At 39.1% G+C, this 13,700-nt stretch overlaps 1 long non-coding RNA gene across 1 annotated transcript in view; it reads left to right on the top strand.

The window, feature by feature from the left end:
• The first annotated feature begins 932 nt into the window (after positions 1–932).
• LOC309631804 overlaps positions 933–13,700 on the top strand; it is a 200,737-nt gene continuing 187,969 nt past the window's right edge. Inside the window, exon 1 of the long non-coding RNA XR_014246563.1 lies at positions 933–3,577. This is a non-coding gene — a long non-coding RNA (uncharacterized lncRNA). The remainder of the gene's footprint in view (positions 3,578–13,700) is intronic.

Below are 13,700 nucleotides of genomic sequence, written 5' to 3' on the forward strand. Positions count from 1 at the left end.
CCTATTGTTCTATAAATCTGTGACTTACATGGAAATGCCAAGATGGTTATACACAACTGAACTTTTTTTTTTTTTTTACAACTGCTGAGCTCTAAGACTGAATTTGCATGATAATGTCTATGGAATTTCATTTTTCCTTTCTGGCAAGTGCATCAGTTTAAGTTTTGAATTGATAATGAGCACTGCCTCTTCAGGGGAATTAGCTGGAGAAAATACCAACGTATGTCAGGGTTGGGGTTTTTTTTTTTTTTTAATGATTTCAGAAAGATAGTTATAAAAGCCCTTTAGAGGTTATTGTTGAAGGCATGTTTTATGTGAAATTTAGCTCATCAGTTTAAATCTTTTCTTAGATCTGCCAGCCCTGATGTTGGGTTAAGTAATTCCTTTTAATGGTTGGGCTTTTGCTTAGCAGGTGGCAACCTGGTGCTCAGGAAGCCAAAATTAAGTCCTTAGTACTCACGGAGGTCAGCGTATTTCTGTTTCGTGCCCACAGCCTGCAGCCACAACTCTGACCAGCTGTCTGGAAGTGTCGGTGGTTGGAAGAAGGGAAACTAGTCAGCAGTGTGACTGGGTCTCTACAAAAATTTTCTAAGAGAGGAAAAATAAACCCACTCAGGATATATTCATCACTGTAAACATTATTAAAGAAGATGAAAGACAGATATCTGGATATCTTAAGAGAAATAACTTGTCAAATGCTACCTTAGTGTCAGTTTCTTTTTTGGGAGTTCTTGAACTTCTGATTTGAGTCTATCATAAGTATGGTTAAATCAGTCCAGGTGATTTAAAAAGAGGAGAATGGAGGCATGGGGGCCCAAAGTGACACTTCTTTAAAGTCCTAATAGGCATCTAATCAAAGAAGCAGTGATAAAAGCACTACTTGGCATCAAATCATAGCTCTAAGCTAGAAGCAACCATAATTCTAAGTCCAAAAGGATGAGTTGCTTGATTCCAGGTCACAGAGCCGGCAGTGACCCAGGACTTAAACCCAGACCTCTTTCCCTCGGGTCCAGTGCTGTTACTATCATGCCACACAACTCTTCCTCTGCCATTTGAGACTTTATCATCATGCTCCAGCATAGTAAGTTCTGATCCACAAGTTGAAGGCATGACTCTACCATGCTTCCCTGGAACTTTTAAATATCTTTACACACCACACCAGGATCATCATCATTCTTGGGTATTTACACCCTCAATCTGAAAGAGCTGACATTTACAGAGTGCTGACCATGAAGCAGGAGGCCCTGTTCTGAGAGTTTACGCATACTAACTCTTTTAATGCCACAGGCACTGTTTTATCTGTCTTCTAAAGGTTTGGCGGACTCTGTCAAGCTTACCAGAACCCATGCTCTGAACACAATACCCATACTGCATGTACACCTACCTCATCGGAGGCAACACAGAACTCTATGGGCTAATCCTTCCCACTGTGTGGCCATGCACTAAGCCCTTACTCTTTTTCAAGGGCCATTAAGACTGTTGATGTGAGCCTATCACCTCTTGGCTTGCACGTAGAAACTCAGATTGTCCCAAAGCACAATTACTAGTGAGCACCAGATTAGTACTCTTTCACCTTCAAGGGGAAGTCTTTTTGCATGATGATTCAAGGTGACATGAATGTGTGATCAGATGTCTTACAAGACCCTGGGCTGCTATAAATTTGGCTAAAGCAGTTGGATTATTCCCAGTCAGATACCACTGCCTTTGTGTGGAAGAGTACTTGTAGGTAGTACAGAGGTGTAAGAAGATTCAAGAATCTGAAGGTTGTCCTTTCGGTCTCAGTGCCTGTGCTCAACTCCCGAGTTTACCTGCTTTACAATGATTTCTGTCCAGATTTTCTAGAGGCAAATGAATTTTTCCAAAGAATCCTGCAGTCACCTAAGCTGGTGCCTTGCTTGGATATTAGGAAGTTTTCTTATTTTCAGGGGTTTCTTAACTTGTGATATAGTTTTGGCAGCGGATGCAGATGGCTGTGCGGATGTTCGCTCAGAAAAGTCAAGAGTCCGTACAAGTGAAGATGATCTGGAGGGTGGGAGAAACAGCAGAAGTGTACATGGCGGGGGTGGGGTACAGACCTTACAGGAACTGGGAGAGAACTGAAGGCTCCCGGTTGAGTGGGTAGCTGTCAGTGTGACACTGGGGCAGAGGCTTGTAAGCTGGGAGGTTGTGGTGGAGTGCCTGGTATTTTAGGTTCACACAGCCAGTCCTGAGTTGCACAGAGGTTGATAAATGTTTTAATTTTCCCCAAATCACATCTCTTTATTAATTCCTAAATCAAATTCCAGTTTGTGTGCTCCATTTCTAGGCTGAAAATGTATGCTTTGAGACCAATTCAGGTAAATTATCCTGTACCACCCCCATTCCTGGAAAACAAATAGAGTCTCATTTGGATGAATGTTTTGCCTCCCTTCCATTTGGTCTTAAACCTGCTTGCTGGTGTTCCTATGTGGCCAGCTCTTAATAGAAATTCCCAATCAGTCCATGGACTATTTTTAAGTGCTTTCTCTTCTTCCCTCCTCCCACACATGCAAAATTTCTCAGGGAAATTCAACAACTACAGCCAGTGTGGAGGGGATTGAAGGCTCCAAAAAATGCACTGTCAGAACGGAGAACAATTTCATATCAGTGCTTGTGAGGATCTTCACAAAATGGTTTAGAACAGTGGTAGGTAGAGGTAGCTCACCCTGGGAAAAGGTTACCAACCATGTTCCTGATGCTATTAACAGTACTTTTCAAATGTTTCAAGAGACTAGAGTATCTTAAATCCTACCCACATGTGCATATTTGCAGAGGAAGGGAGAGAGAATTGAGAATGAACAAAGGAAGGAAAAAATGAATGAATATGGGAAATTGTCTTTCTTAGCAGTTAGACTAGGACCCTCCTTCTTGGAAAATACCCATCTTTTTTGATAATTTTTAAAACTTCTGTTGGAGACTGAGCCCTGAAGGGGGCTGTAGGATGAGCGCAGATGAAGAGAGCCCAGGTGAGCTGCATTGCATCAGAAGGAAAATATGTTAAGAGGTCTAGTCTGCAAGGTGGGGCAATGGTGGGAGAAGGGAGAGAGGTGAAAGTCCCAGGCAGTACAGAGAGAGGGAATTGGGCAAGGGGAGGTGTCTCAAGGGATCCTACAGTTAATTCTTTGTCAGGAAATTGTCAAATATACATAAGGGAATAGCTTAATGTACCACATGTAATCATCGGCTTTCAATTTACCAACACATGGCCAATTTAAACTCCAACCTCTCCCCTTCACTCCTTCCTCACTTTTTAAAGCATATCTGAACATCACATTTCATCCACAAACATTTCAATACATATTTCTAAAATATAAGATTTTTTTGACAAAACCCCAGTATTATCAACAAAGAGAATTTCCAGCAATTCCTTAGTATCATCAAATATATTCAGGTTATCTCATTAACTATTTATTGTATAACATAAAGATACCCAAATCATAAGTTTACAGGTTGAATTCTCACAAACAAATGTATCTATGTAACTAGGATGCTTTTGAAAAAGCAGAATAGCACCAGCATTCGAGACGCATGGCCTCTCCAGTGACTATCCCATCCAAAGGTAACCCTGTACTGATTTTGAATTTTATATAAGTGGAATGGTACAATATTTACTTTCTGTGTTTGGCTCAACATTATGTCTGTAAGATTAAATTTATTAAAGTGCACTTAATATTCTACATGCACTTGAGAAGAACATGTATCCAGCTTCCGATGGATGGAATGTTTTATAAATATCTGTTAGATCCATTTGGTCTAATATATGGTTCAAGTCCATTTCCTTATTGATTTTTCTGTCTGGATGATCTACTGATTGCTGAAAACAGGGTATTGAAGTCCCCTACTACAATTGTGTTGTTGTCTTTTACTCCCTTGATCTGTTAGTATTTGCTTAATATATTCAAGTCCTCCGATAATGGGTATATATACATTTACAGTCATCTTGTCTTGATGAATTGACCCCTTTATCAATATATAGTGACCTCTTTGTCTCTTGTTACCGTTTTTGGCTTAGTCTATTTTGTGTGATATAAGTATAGCTACCCCTGTTTTCTTTTAGTTTCCACTTGCCTGGAATATCTCTTGCAATCCCTTCACTTTGAGCCTATGTGTGTCTTTAAAGTGAGTCTCTTATAGGCGGCATATACTTGGGTCTTGGATTTTTGTTTGTTTTTTGGTTTTTTTTTTAGCCATATAGGCACTCTGCCTTTTCATTGGTGAATTCAATCCATCTACATTTAGAGTTATTGACATATGAAAACTTATTAATGCCATCTTATTGTTTTCTGGTTGTTTTGTATTTCCATTGCTTTTCCCCCCGTCTCTGCCCATATTTGTGAATTGGTGATTTTTATGGTGGTGTACTTTATTTTCCATTTATCTTTGGCGCATCTGCTCTAGATTTTGCTTTGTAGTCTCCATAAGGCTTACATAATATTGATACATCTCGAAGTGTATTTGAAACAAGATCTGTGCATTGTTCTTGGCTGATACTGTTGGGGAGGAAGAAAACATTTCTCTACCCTTTTAGGTTCTTCTGGCTGGTCTAAGAATTGACATGAGACAGATTAAGGGAAAAAAAACTCTAATTTCATATATACAGGAACCTCACATGAGAGGGTCAGAGACAGAAAGGAAAATGAGGTTTATAAACCATCCTGAGCTAAGGAATGGGTTAGGGGCCTAGGGCTTCCAAGGACATGAGAGTCATTCAAAAGGATGGTAAGAGAAGATGTTTGGTAATTAGACCTTTACCCTGCCATACAAATAAAGCCACTTAGATAAAATTTCTTCAGTAATAACTCTTTCCTGGGAAAATCCCTGACTTAAATTCTTTTAAATAATTGAGGAAGGGGCAGTAGCTTCTCTAGGACCCAGAGGATCTTGATTGCCTTTACCTCAAAATAACCTTCATGAGGAAGCCTCCACACTTTGAGGAGGATCAGTCTGAACCCCTACAATATACCTCTTAAACTGCTTTTCATTTGTTTTCCCCTCTTTTTCTTTCTAAATTTCCATTTGTTGAAACTGAGACAACTGTCTCATAGAATTTTTAACATGCTGGAATTTGATTTCTTCTCTGGTATTGAACATGTTTCTCTATATCTATATTTTATGCAAACTGAGTTAGAACCAGAGGCCTGATCTGAATCAGGTTTTCCTTTTAAACAAGGATATAGAGAGTTTTAAAGGCAGTCCCACTTCATCTCTAAAAGACCATCAATTTTACACCATTCTTTAATCTAGCTGGGCAAGTAGATGCTTTCCTTGGGGGAGCTCAGAGAGGAGGATGCAAATACAGCTGATATCTGGAATACAAATGTATATAACAAGAAAAAAAGATTGAAGATACATATCAAGATGTTAATTACTATTATGGGTATGTCATCAATAATGTTCTTACATGGTTATATTGGAAACATTAAAAACCAAAACAGATTTCATGCTTTAATGAAGATATTTCCCTGGCTGGCTTCTCCCTGGTGACCATCTTCCCATGGTGGGGTAGGGGGGAGAACACGGGCAGGTGAGGCAGCCTGGCCCGCCTATCAGGCCATCCAGCTCTTTCACCTTCACTGTGTTTCCCATGCAACTTTCTGGTCTTCATTTGGTTTCTCAAGTTGGCTATCTTGTGGGAAGAGGACACAGCATTCTAATCCACTTGACCGATATGCCTAGCATTCTGTGATGTGTTAATCTGTCTTTGTGGAATATATGACTAATTCCCTAGGTCTGACATCATGGGTGAACTGATAAAAGCAGTTTTCTGAATCTCTACCACTGAGCTCCAGACTCTTGAGCTGAGGGTTCTGCAGCAAAGGGCCAAAAGTCTGAGAGTTTTCTTCCAGATGATCATTCAGCCTCTCTTTTTCATATCTCCATGGGAAGTGTGACAGTGGTTCAATTCAGGAACCACCTGATGAAAGATACCATGTTTCCTCTCCAGAAACGTGTGATGGAGGCGTCGAAATTATCAGTACAGGTTTTTCTAAACCAGAAACTTTGGATGAGAATCTACAAACAAGAGATCTTTGTTTCTGGAAACATCTGAAAATAAGATATGCTGTGAAACTCAGCGGTGCTTGACCTACTTAGGTGCTGTCTAAGTGAGGGAGACAAAATAAGAAATGCTTACATTTTTATTCACTAGGGTTTTTTTCATAGGGAATCATTGTTTGGGGGATAAATCAGGGTATTCTGTAGGTAAGAGTCCTTATGTAGGATAGCTTAGGGGGTTGATGCTGTGGACAAACTGAAACTGATCGGTAAATTGTACAAAATTTTGTTTGCATATATTTTTTCTAGGAAAAACATAGCTTTCTTCAGACCCATGATCAAAAAAGATTAAGAATATAGAAATTTCAGGTGTTCTTAGGTAAACTATACGTAAAATGAAGTTTGGATGGTAAAGGGTGACCCTGGAAAATGTGAAGAGAATCGATGTATCTATTGGGTTGGCCAAAACGTTTGTTCGGGTTTCCCATAACCTCAAATCAAAGTCTGTGAGGACACTGGAATTAGAGCTTGTTTGGGAAGCTTTGCATGGGGAGGTCAGCTTTGAATTGCCCTGTAAAGCATCACTAATGGGTGTCAAGTAGGTGAACTCATGCTCACCTACATGAGCACCACCCCTACATTCTTTCTTCCACTCTTCTTCCCAAGTAGTCTTTGTACCTTGCTGTCTTAAGCCCTTCATGGACACTTTTGGTTCATCTGTTTTTATGTGAAAGCATCTGCATTCCTCTTGGAAGAGACCATTCATCATCTCCCTACTACAGGGAAGTATTAAACAAGAAAGAGAGAGAGATGAAAAGGGCTCTATCAAAAGTAACGATGTTGCATTCAAGGTGAATTTTATCATGTGATGAAGAAAAGATGGCTTTCGAACAGGATGGCAGGGTAACAAAGGTTTATTCTCTGCTCTTAACCAGCAAGTATAGATTTGCGTCTAAGCAATATGTATTTATAATGTTTAAAGGGCAGTTAAATTCCTGGACGTTAGCCATATTCAGATGGAGTCAAGGTCTAAAACAGGGTACAAAATGATTAACTTTGGACTGCGTCCAATCCACAGACTTGAGAATCCAATCCACAGTCTTCGTTGCTGCGCGCGGGCTTTCTGTAGTTGTGGCGAGCAGGGGCTACTCTTCGTTGCGGTGCGCGGGCTTCTCATTGTGGTGGCTTCTCTGGTTGCAGAGCACGGGCTCTAGGTGCGCAGGCTTCAGTAGTTGTGGCTCGCGGGCTTTAGAGCGCAGGCTCAGTAGTTGTGGCACACGGACTTAGTTGCTCCATGGCATGTGGGATCTTCCTGGACCAGGGCTTGAACCCGTGTCCCTTGCAGTGGCAGGCAGATTCTTAACCACTGTGCCACCAGGGGAGCCCTGGTTACAATTATTGAGTATTGTTTGATGTCAATTTAGAATACCTTCCTCCTCCCTACTTGAATTATTTTCATTCATTATTCCTCTCACCTATTTATAAGCATTTTTTCTGTTTGCGGACCATCAGCTCTCCCCAAGAAAAGAATGAAATGTGTGCTTTTCAATTTTTATTAGTGTACAAATAATAAGCCAGAAGAAACCAGAATTGGGGGAAAATTCATTGGCAAGATCAACTTAATACTGATCCCACTGAATTGTTGGCATATATGTTTCCTGTGCTTCCTAATCTAAGCAGAAGAATATGTAATAGAAAACATGACTCACTGCTGATATGATTTAAAACAATGTAAAATGGGGAGAGAGCCCCTGATTCATTTCAGTTCAGGCAGAGCTCTGTGAATATTTTTCTGCCTTTTCTGCTGCTGTTGATATATTACAGGTGGAGATATCTTGTGGTATTTTAATGCAGCCTTAATACTGTGAGTGGAAGCAGAAAGATGACAAAACTCCTTACATGATGTCCTGCTCCCAGAGACAGCTCATCTTTGACACAATCATTGGTGACTCCATAGTAAGTTATATGGTGGATTTGCTCATGGGTCCAGCTTCTCCTGGGTTAGAGAGAATTGTTTAGTACACTTAGCTATTCGTGTTCATTATTCTCTGCGTACATTGGATCCTGAAACTTTTTGTTCACTATGTGGGGAGGACGGAAGAAGACTGTGAAAATCTGAGCTCATCTATGACTCCCTCCAGACTTGTAATGGCCTCTCCAAAAACATTTATAGCAGAGATTGTATGTGTAAGACACAAATAATCCTTTCAGACCTTCTCAAACACTAACCCCAGCACTCCTTACTTCTCTCTGGAATAAGAAAAGGAAAGTGGTGCTCCCATCTCAGGGGTCTATTACCAGAAGTAGAGAAAACATTGACAGTTGGGCTAGCTGCTGTTTCATTGTCTGTCTTCAGTGGGGTTTAGTTTTTTCAGTCCTGAAACCTCCTCATTACTGAAGCAGCTGGAAGAGCACTGACTGATGGCATCCTTCTGTCTGAAGGAACACTACTGCACCTAGGAAGAGAGGACTAAAGAGGAAATGACCTGAGCTCAATGTGCATGCTTCCAAGAAGGATGCCAAGGTTACTGACAGTACATGAAATACTGTGTATATTTCCTTTTCTGGGGGAAAGAGAGGTTCTGGATATGAAAGGTATTTTGCCTGTTGACTACTGCCTGATGCCCACTGAGCCTAGTTTAATTCTCTCCTGCATATCCCTTTACAAGGATGAGTTCTCCACCGGTGTCCATGATCTAAACTGAAGAGCATGTCACTCTGGGAATGTGTGTCTGTGTGTCTGTGTGTCTGTCCGTACAATTTGTAAAATAAGAAATGAATGTTGGCTCATTCCGTGTGCTTTCTTACTTGAAATAAGAATACTAGAGTTTCCCCATAATTTTAATTTTGAAACTCTAGACAAGCATCTGATAATCAGAGTGAACCTTTTTGAGGCAGAAGGGATAGTGATTTAAGAGCACAGGCTCTGAAACCAAACTTCCTGGTTTCTAAACCTGGCTTCACTGTTCACTACCTCTATGGCCTTGGGTGAACTTACTTAACATCTCTTCACTCTTGCTTCCTCATCTGTAAAACAGGCAAAAGTACAAACACCATAGAATTGTGGTGAGCACTACATAAATTACTACATGTAGTAAAAAGTATATATAACCAGCACATAGTGAATACTCAAAATCGAGCTCTTATTAGCTAGAATTCAGACAGTCAAAAATGAGGGGTTGTGGTCATCCATAATTCAGGAAGTAAGACCAATAATGATTATTCTCACATAAAATTGCTTTGGTTTATAAAACCACAAATTTAAGTTATGTGACATAAGATGTGCTGTAGATTGTCATAGTCTCCTCAAAATTCTTTGAGATCAAGTGTTTAAAAGGTCCCTAGAAATCATCTACTCTACACATTTTAGAGCTAAGGAAAGTGGATTTCAGAGAGGTTAAATGACTTGGGTCAAATGACAGCAATAGCACCTAGACATCCCTTTAAGGAGACTGCTTAACAAAAGAAGAGAAGGTGAGATTATGAACAAAACAACTTCCCATCCCTCACCCAGCTTAACTCTTCAGAACTCCAGCTGAGTGCAACCAGAACCAGCAGACCAAGGAATGGAAATCCAACCAGAGAGAGGGAAGAGCCAGGAATTTGCTGGAGCTCAACTAGGATACAAATGTATTGTGGACCTGTGTATGTTCATTCCACAAACACTTGTTGGCCACCCAATATCCACACCATGTTTTGGTTAGAAAGCTCAACATCAATTCTTTTATATGCAGGAACACTTGAGGCTCAGATCCCTCTGTCTCATTCATGTCTTAAGATCTGGTACATAGCAGTAGTCACAGATGAAGTCTCTCTCCATGCAACGGTGTGGCAACATGGGAAAACATGGGGTTTGGAGTCTCCAGTATGTCTGCCATTTATGAGCTCTGTAATCTTTTTTTTCTTGAATTTTTGAATTTTATTTATTTTTTTATACAGCAGGTTCTTATTAGTTACCCATTTTATACATATTAGTGTATATATGTCAATCCCAATCTCCCAATTCATCACACCACCACCCCCCATCCCACCACTTCCCCCCTTGGTGTCCATATGTTTCTTCTCTACATCTGTGTCTCTATTACTGCCCTGCAAAATGGTTCATCTGTACCATTTTTCTACATTCCACATATATTCATTAATATACGACATTTTTTTTCTCTTTCTGACTTATTTCATTCTGTATGACAGTGTCTAGATCCATCCACGAGTCTACAAATGACCCAATTTCGTTTCTTTTTATGGCTGAGTAATATTCCATTGTATATATGTACCACATCTTCTTTATCCATTCGTCTGTCAATGGGCATTTAGGTTGCTTCCATGACCTGGCTATTGTAAATAGTGCTGCAGTGAACATTGGGGTGCATGTGTCTTTTGGAATTATGGTTTTCTCTGGTTACATGCCCAGTAGTGGGATTGCTGGGTCATATGGTAATTCTATTTTTAGTTTTTTAAGGAACCTCCATACTGTTCTCCATAGTGGCTGTATCAATTTACATTCCCACCAACAGTGTAAGAGGGTTTCCTTTCTCCACACCCTCTCCAGCATTTGTTGTTTGTAGATTTTCTGATGATGCCCATTATAACTGGTGTGAGGTGATACTTCATTGTAGTTTTGATTGCATTTCTCTAATAATTAGTGATGTTGAGCAGCTTTTCATGTGCTTCTTGACCATCTGTATGTCTTCTTTGGAGAAATGTCTATTTAGGTCTTTTGCCCATTTTTTGATTGGGTTGTTTGTATTTTTTAATATTGAGCTGCATGAGATGTTTATATATTTTGGAGATTAATCCTTTGTTGATTCATTGTGAATATTTTCTCCCATTCTGAGGGTTTTCTTTTCATCTTGTTTGTAGTTTCCTTTGCTTTGCAAAAGCTTTTAAGTTTCATTAGGTCCCATTTGTTTATTTTTGTTTTAATTCCATTACTCTAGGAGGTGGATCAAAAATGATCTGGCTGTGATTTATATCAAAGAGTGTTCTTCCTAAGTTTTCCTCTAAGAGTTTTATAGTGTCCGGTCTTACATTTAGGTCTCTAACCCATTTTGAGTTTGTTTCTGTGTATAGTGTTAGGGAGAGTTCTAATTTCATTCTTTTACATGTAACTGTCCAGTTTTCCCAGCACCACTTATTGAAGAGACTGTCTTTTCTCCATTGTATATCCTTGCCTCCTTTGTCATAGATTAGTTGACCATAGGTGCATGGGTTTATCTCTGGGATTTCTAACCTGTTCCACTGAGCTGTATTTCTGTTTTTGTGCCAGTACCATACTGTCTTGATTACTGTAGCTTTGTAGTATAGTCTGAAGTCAAGGAGTCTGATTCCTCCAGCTCCTTTTGTTCCCTCAAGTGTGCTTTGGCTATTCGGGGTCTTTTGTGTCTCCCTACAAATTTTAAGATTTTTTGTTCCAGTGCTGTAAAAAATGCCATTGGTAATTTGATAGGGATTGCATTGAATATGTACATTGCTTTCAGTAGTATAGTCATTTTCACAATATTGATTCTTCCAGTCCAAGAATGTGGTATATCTCTCCATCTGTTGGTATCATCTTTAATTTCTTTCATCAGTGACTTATAGTTTTCTGCATACAGGTCTTTTGTCTCCCTAGGTAGGTTTATTCCTAGGTATTTTATTCTTTTTGTTGCAATGGTAAATGGGAATGTTTCCTTAATTTCTCTTTCAGGTTTTTCATCATTAGTGTATAGGAATGCAAGAGATTTCTGTGCATTAATTTTGTATCCTGAAACTTTACCAAATTCATTGATTAGCTCTAGTAGTTTTCTGGTAGCATCTTTAGGATTCTCTATATATAGTATCATGTCATCTGAAAACAGTGATAGTTTTACTTCTTCTATTATGGTTTGGATTCCTTTTATTTCTTTTTCTTCTCTGATTGCTGTGGCTAGGACTTCCAAAACTATGTTGAATAATAGCAGTGAGAGTGGGCGACCTTGTATTGCTCCTGATCTTAGAGGAAATGGTTTCAGTTTTTCACCATTGAGAACAGTGTTGGCTGTGGGCTTGTCATATATGGCCTTTATTATGTTGAGGTAGGTTCCCTCTATGTCCACTTTCTAGAGAGTTTTTATCATAAATGGGGGTTGAATTTTGTCAAAAGCTTTTCCTGCATCTATTGAGATGATCATATGGTTTTTCTTCAATTTGTTAATATGGTGTATCACATTGATTGATTTGTGTATATTGAAGAATCCTTGCATTCCTGGGATAAATCCCACTTGATCGTGGTGTATGATCCTTTTAATGTGTTGCTGGATTCTGTTTGCTAGTATTTTGTTGAGGATTTTTGCATCTATGTTCATCAGTGATATAGGCCTGTAGCTTTCTTTCTTTGTGACATCTTTGTCTGGTTTTGGTATGAGGGTGATGGTGGCCTCTTAGAATGAGTTTGCGAGTGTTCCTTCCTCTGCACTTTTTTGGAAGACTTTGAGAAGGATGGGTGTAAACTCTTCTCTAAATGTTTGATAGAATTCACCTGTGAAGCCATCTGGTCCTGGGCTTTTGTTTGTTGGAAGATTTTTAATCCCAGTTTCAATTTTATTACTTGTGATGGGTCTGTTTGTATTTTCTGTTTCTTCCTGGTTCAGTCTTGGAAGGTTATACCTTTCTACGAATTTGTCCATTTCTTCCAGGTTGTCCATTTTATTGGCATAGAGTTGCTTGTAGTAGTCTCTTAGGGTGCTTTGTATTTCTGCAGTGTCAGTTGTTACTTCTCCTTTTTCATTTCTAATTCTGTTGATTTGAGTCTTCTCCCTTTTTCTCTTGATGAGTCTGGCTAATGGTTTATCAGTTTTGTTGATCATCTCAAAGAACCAGCTTTTAGTTTTATTGATCTTGCTATTGTTTCCTTCATTTCTTTTTCATTTATTTCTGATCTGATCTTTTTGATTTCTTTCCTTCTGCTAACTTTCGAGGTTTTTTGTTCTTTCTCTAATTGCTTTAGGTGTAAGTTTAGGTTGTTTGTTTGAGATTTTTCTTGTTTCTTAAGGTAGGATTGTATTGCTATAAACTTCCCTCTTAGAACTGCTTTTGCTGCATCCCATAGGTTTTGGATCATCGTGATTTCATTGTCGTTTGTCTGTATGTGTTTTTGATTTCCTCTTTGATTTCTTCAGTGATCTCTTGGTTATTTAGTAACGTATTGTTTAGCCTCCATGTGTTTGTGTTTTTTACGTTTTTCTCCCTGTAATTGATTTCTAATCTCATAGCATTGTGGTCAGAAAAGATACTTGATGTGATTTCAACTTTCTGAAATTTACTGAGGCTTCATTTGTGAGCCAAGATGTGATCTAGCCTCGAGAATGTTCCGTGAGCTCTTGAGAAGAGAGTATAATCTGCTGTTTTTGGATGGAATGTCCTATAAATATCAATTAAAGCTACCTGGTCTGTTGTGTCATTTAAAGCTTGTGTTTCCTTATTAATTTTCTGTCTAGATGATCTGTCCCTTGATGTAAGTGAGGTGTTAAAGTCCTCCACTGTTATTGTATTATTGTCGATTTCCTCTTTTATAGGTGTTAGCAGTTGCCTTATGTATTGAGGTGCTCCTATGTTGGGTGCATATGTAATTATAATTGGTATATCTTCTTCTTGGATTGATCCCTTGATCAGTATATAGTGTCCTTCCTTGTCTCTTGTAACATTCTTTATTTTAACGTCTACTTTATCTG

This window comes from Balaenoptera borealis (genome assembly GCF_965194805.1).
Source record: "Balaenoptera borealis genome assembly, chromosome: 7".
Taxonomy (NCBI): Eukaryota; Metazoa; Chordata; class Mammalia; order Artiodactyla; family Balaenopteridae; genus Balaenoptera; species Balaenoptera borealis.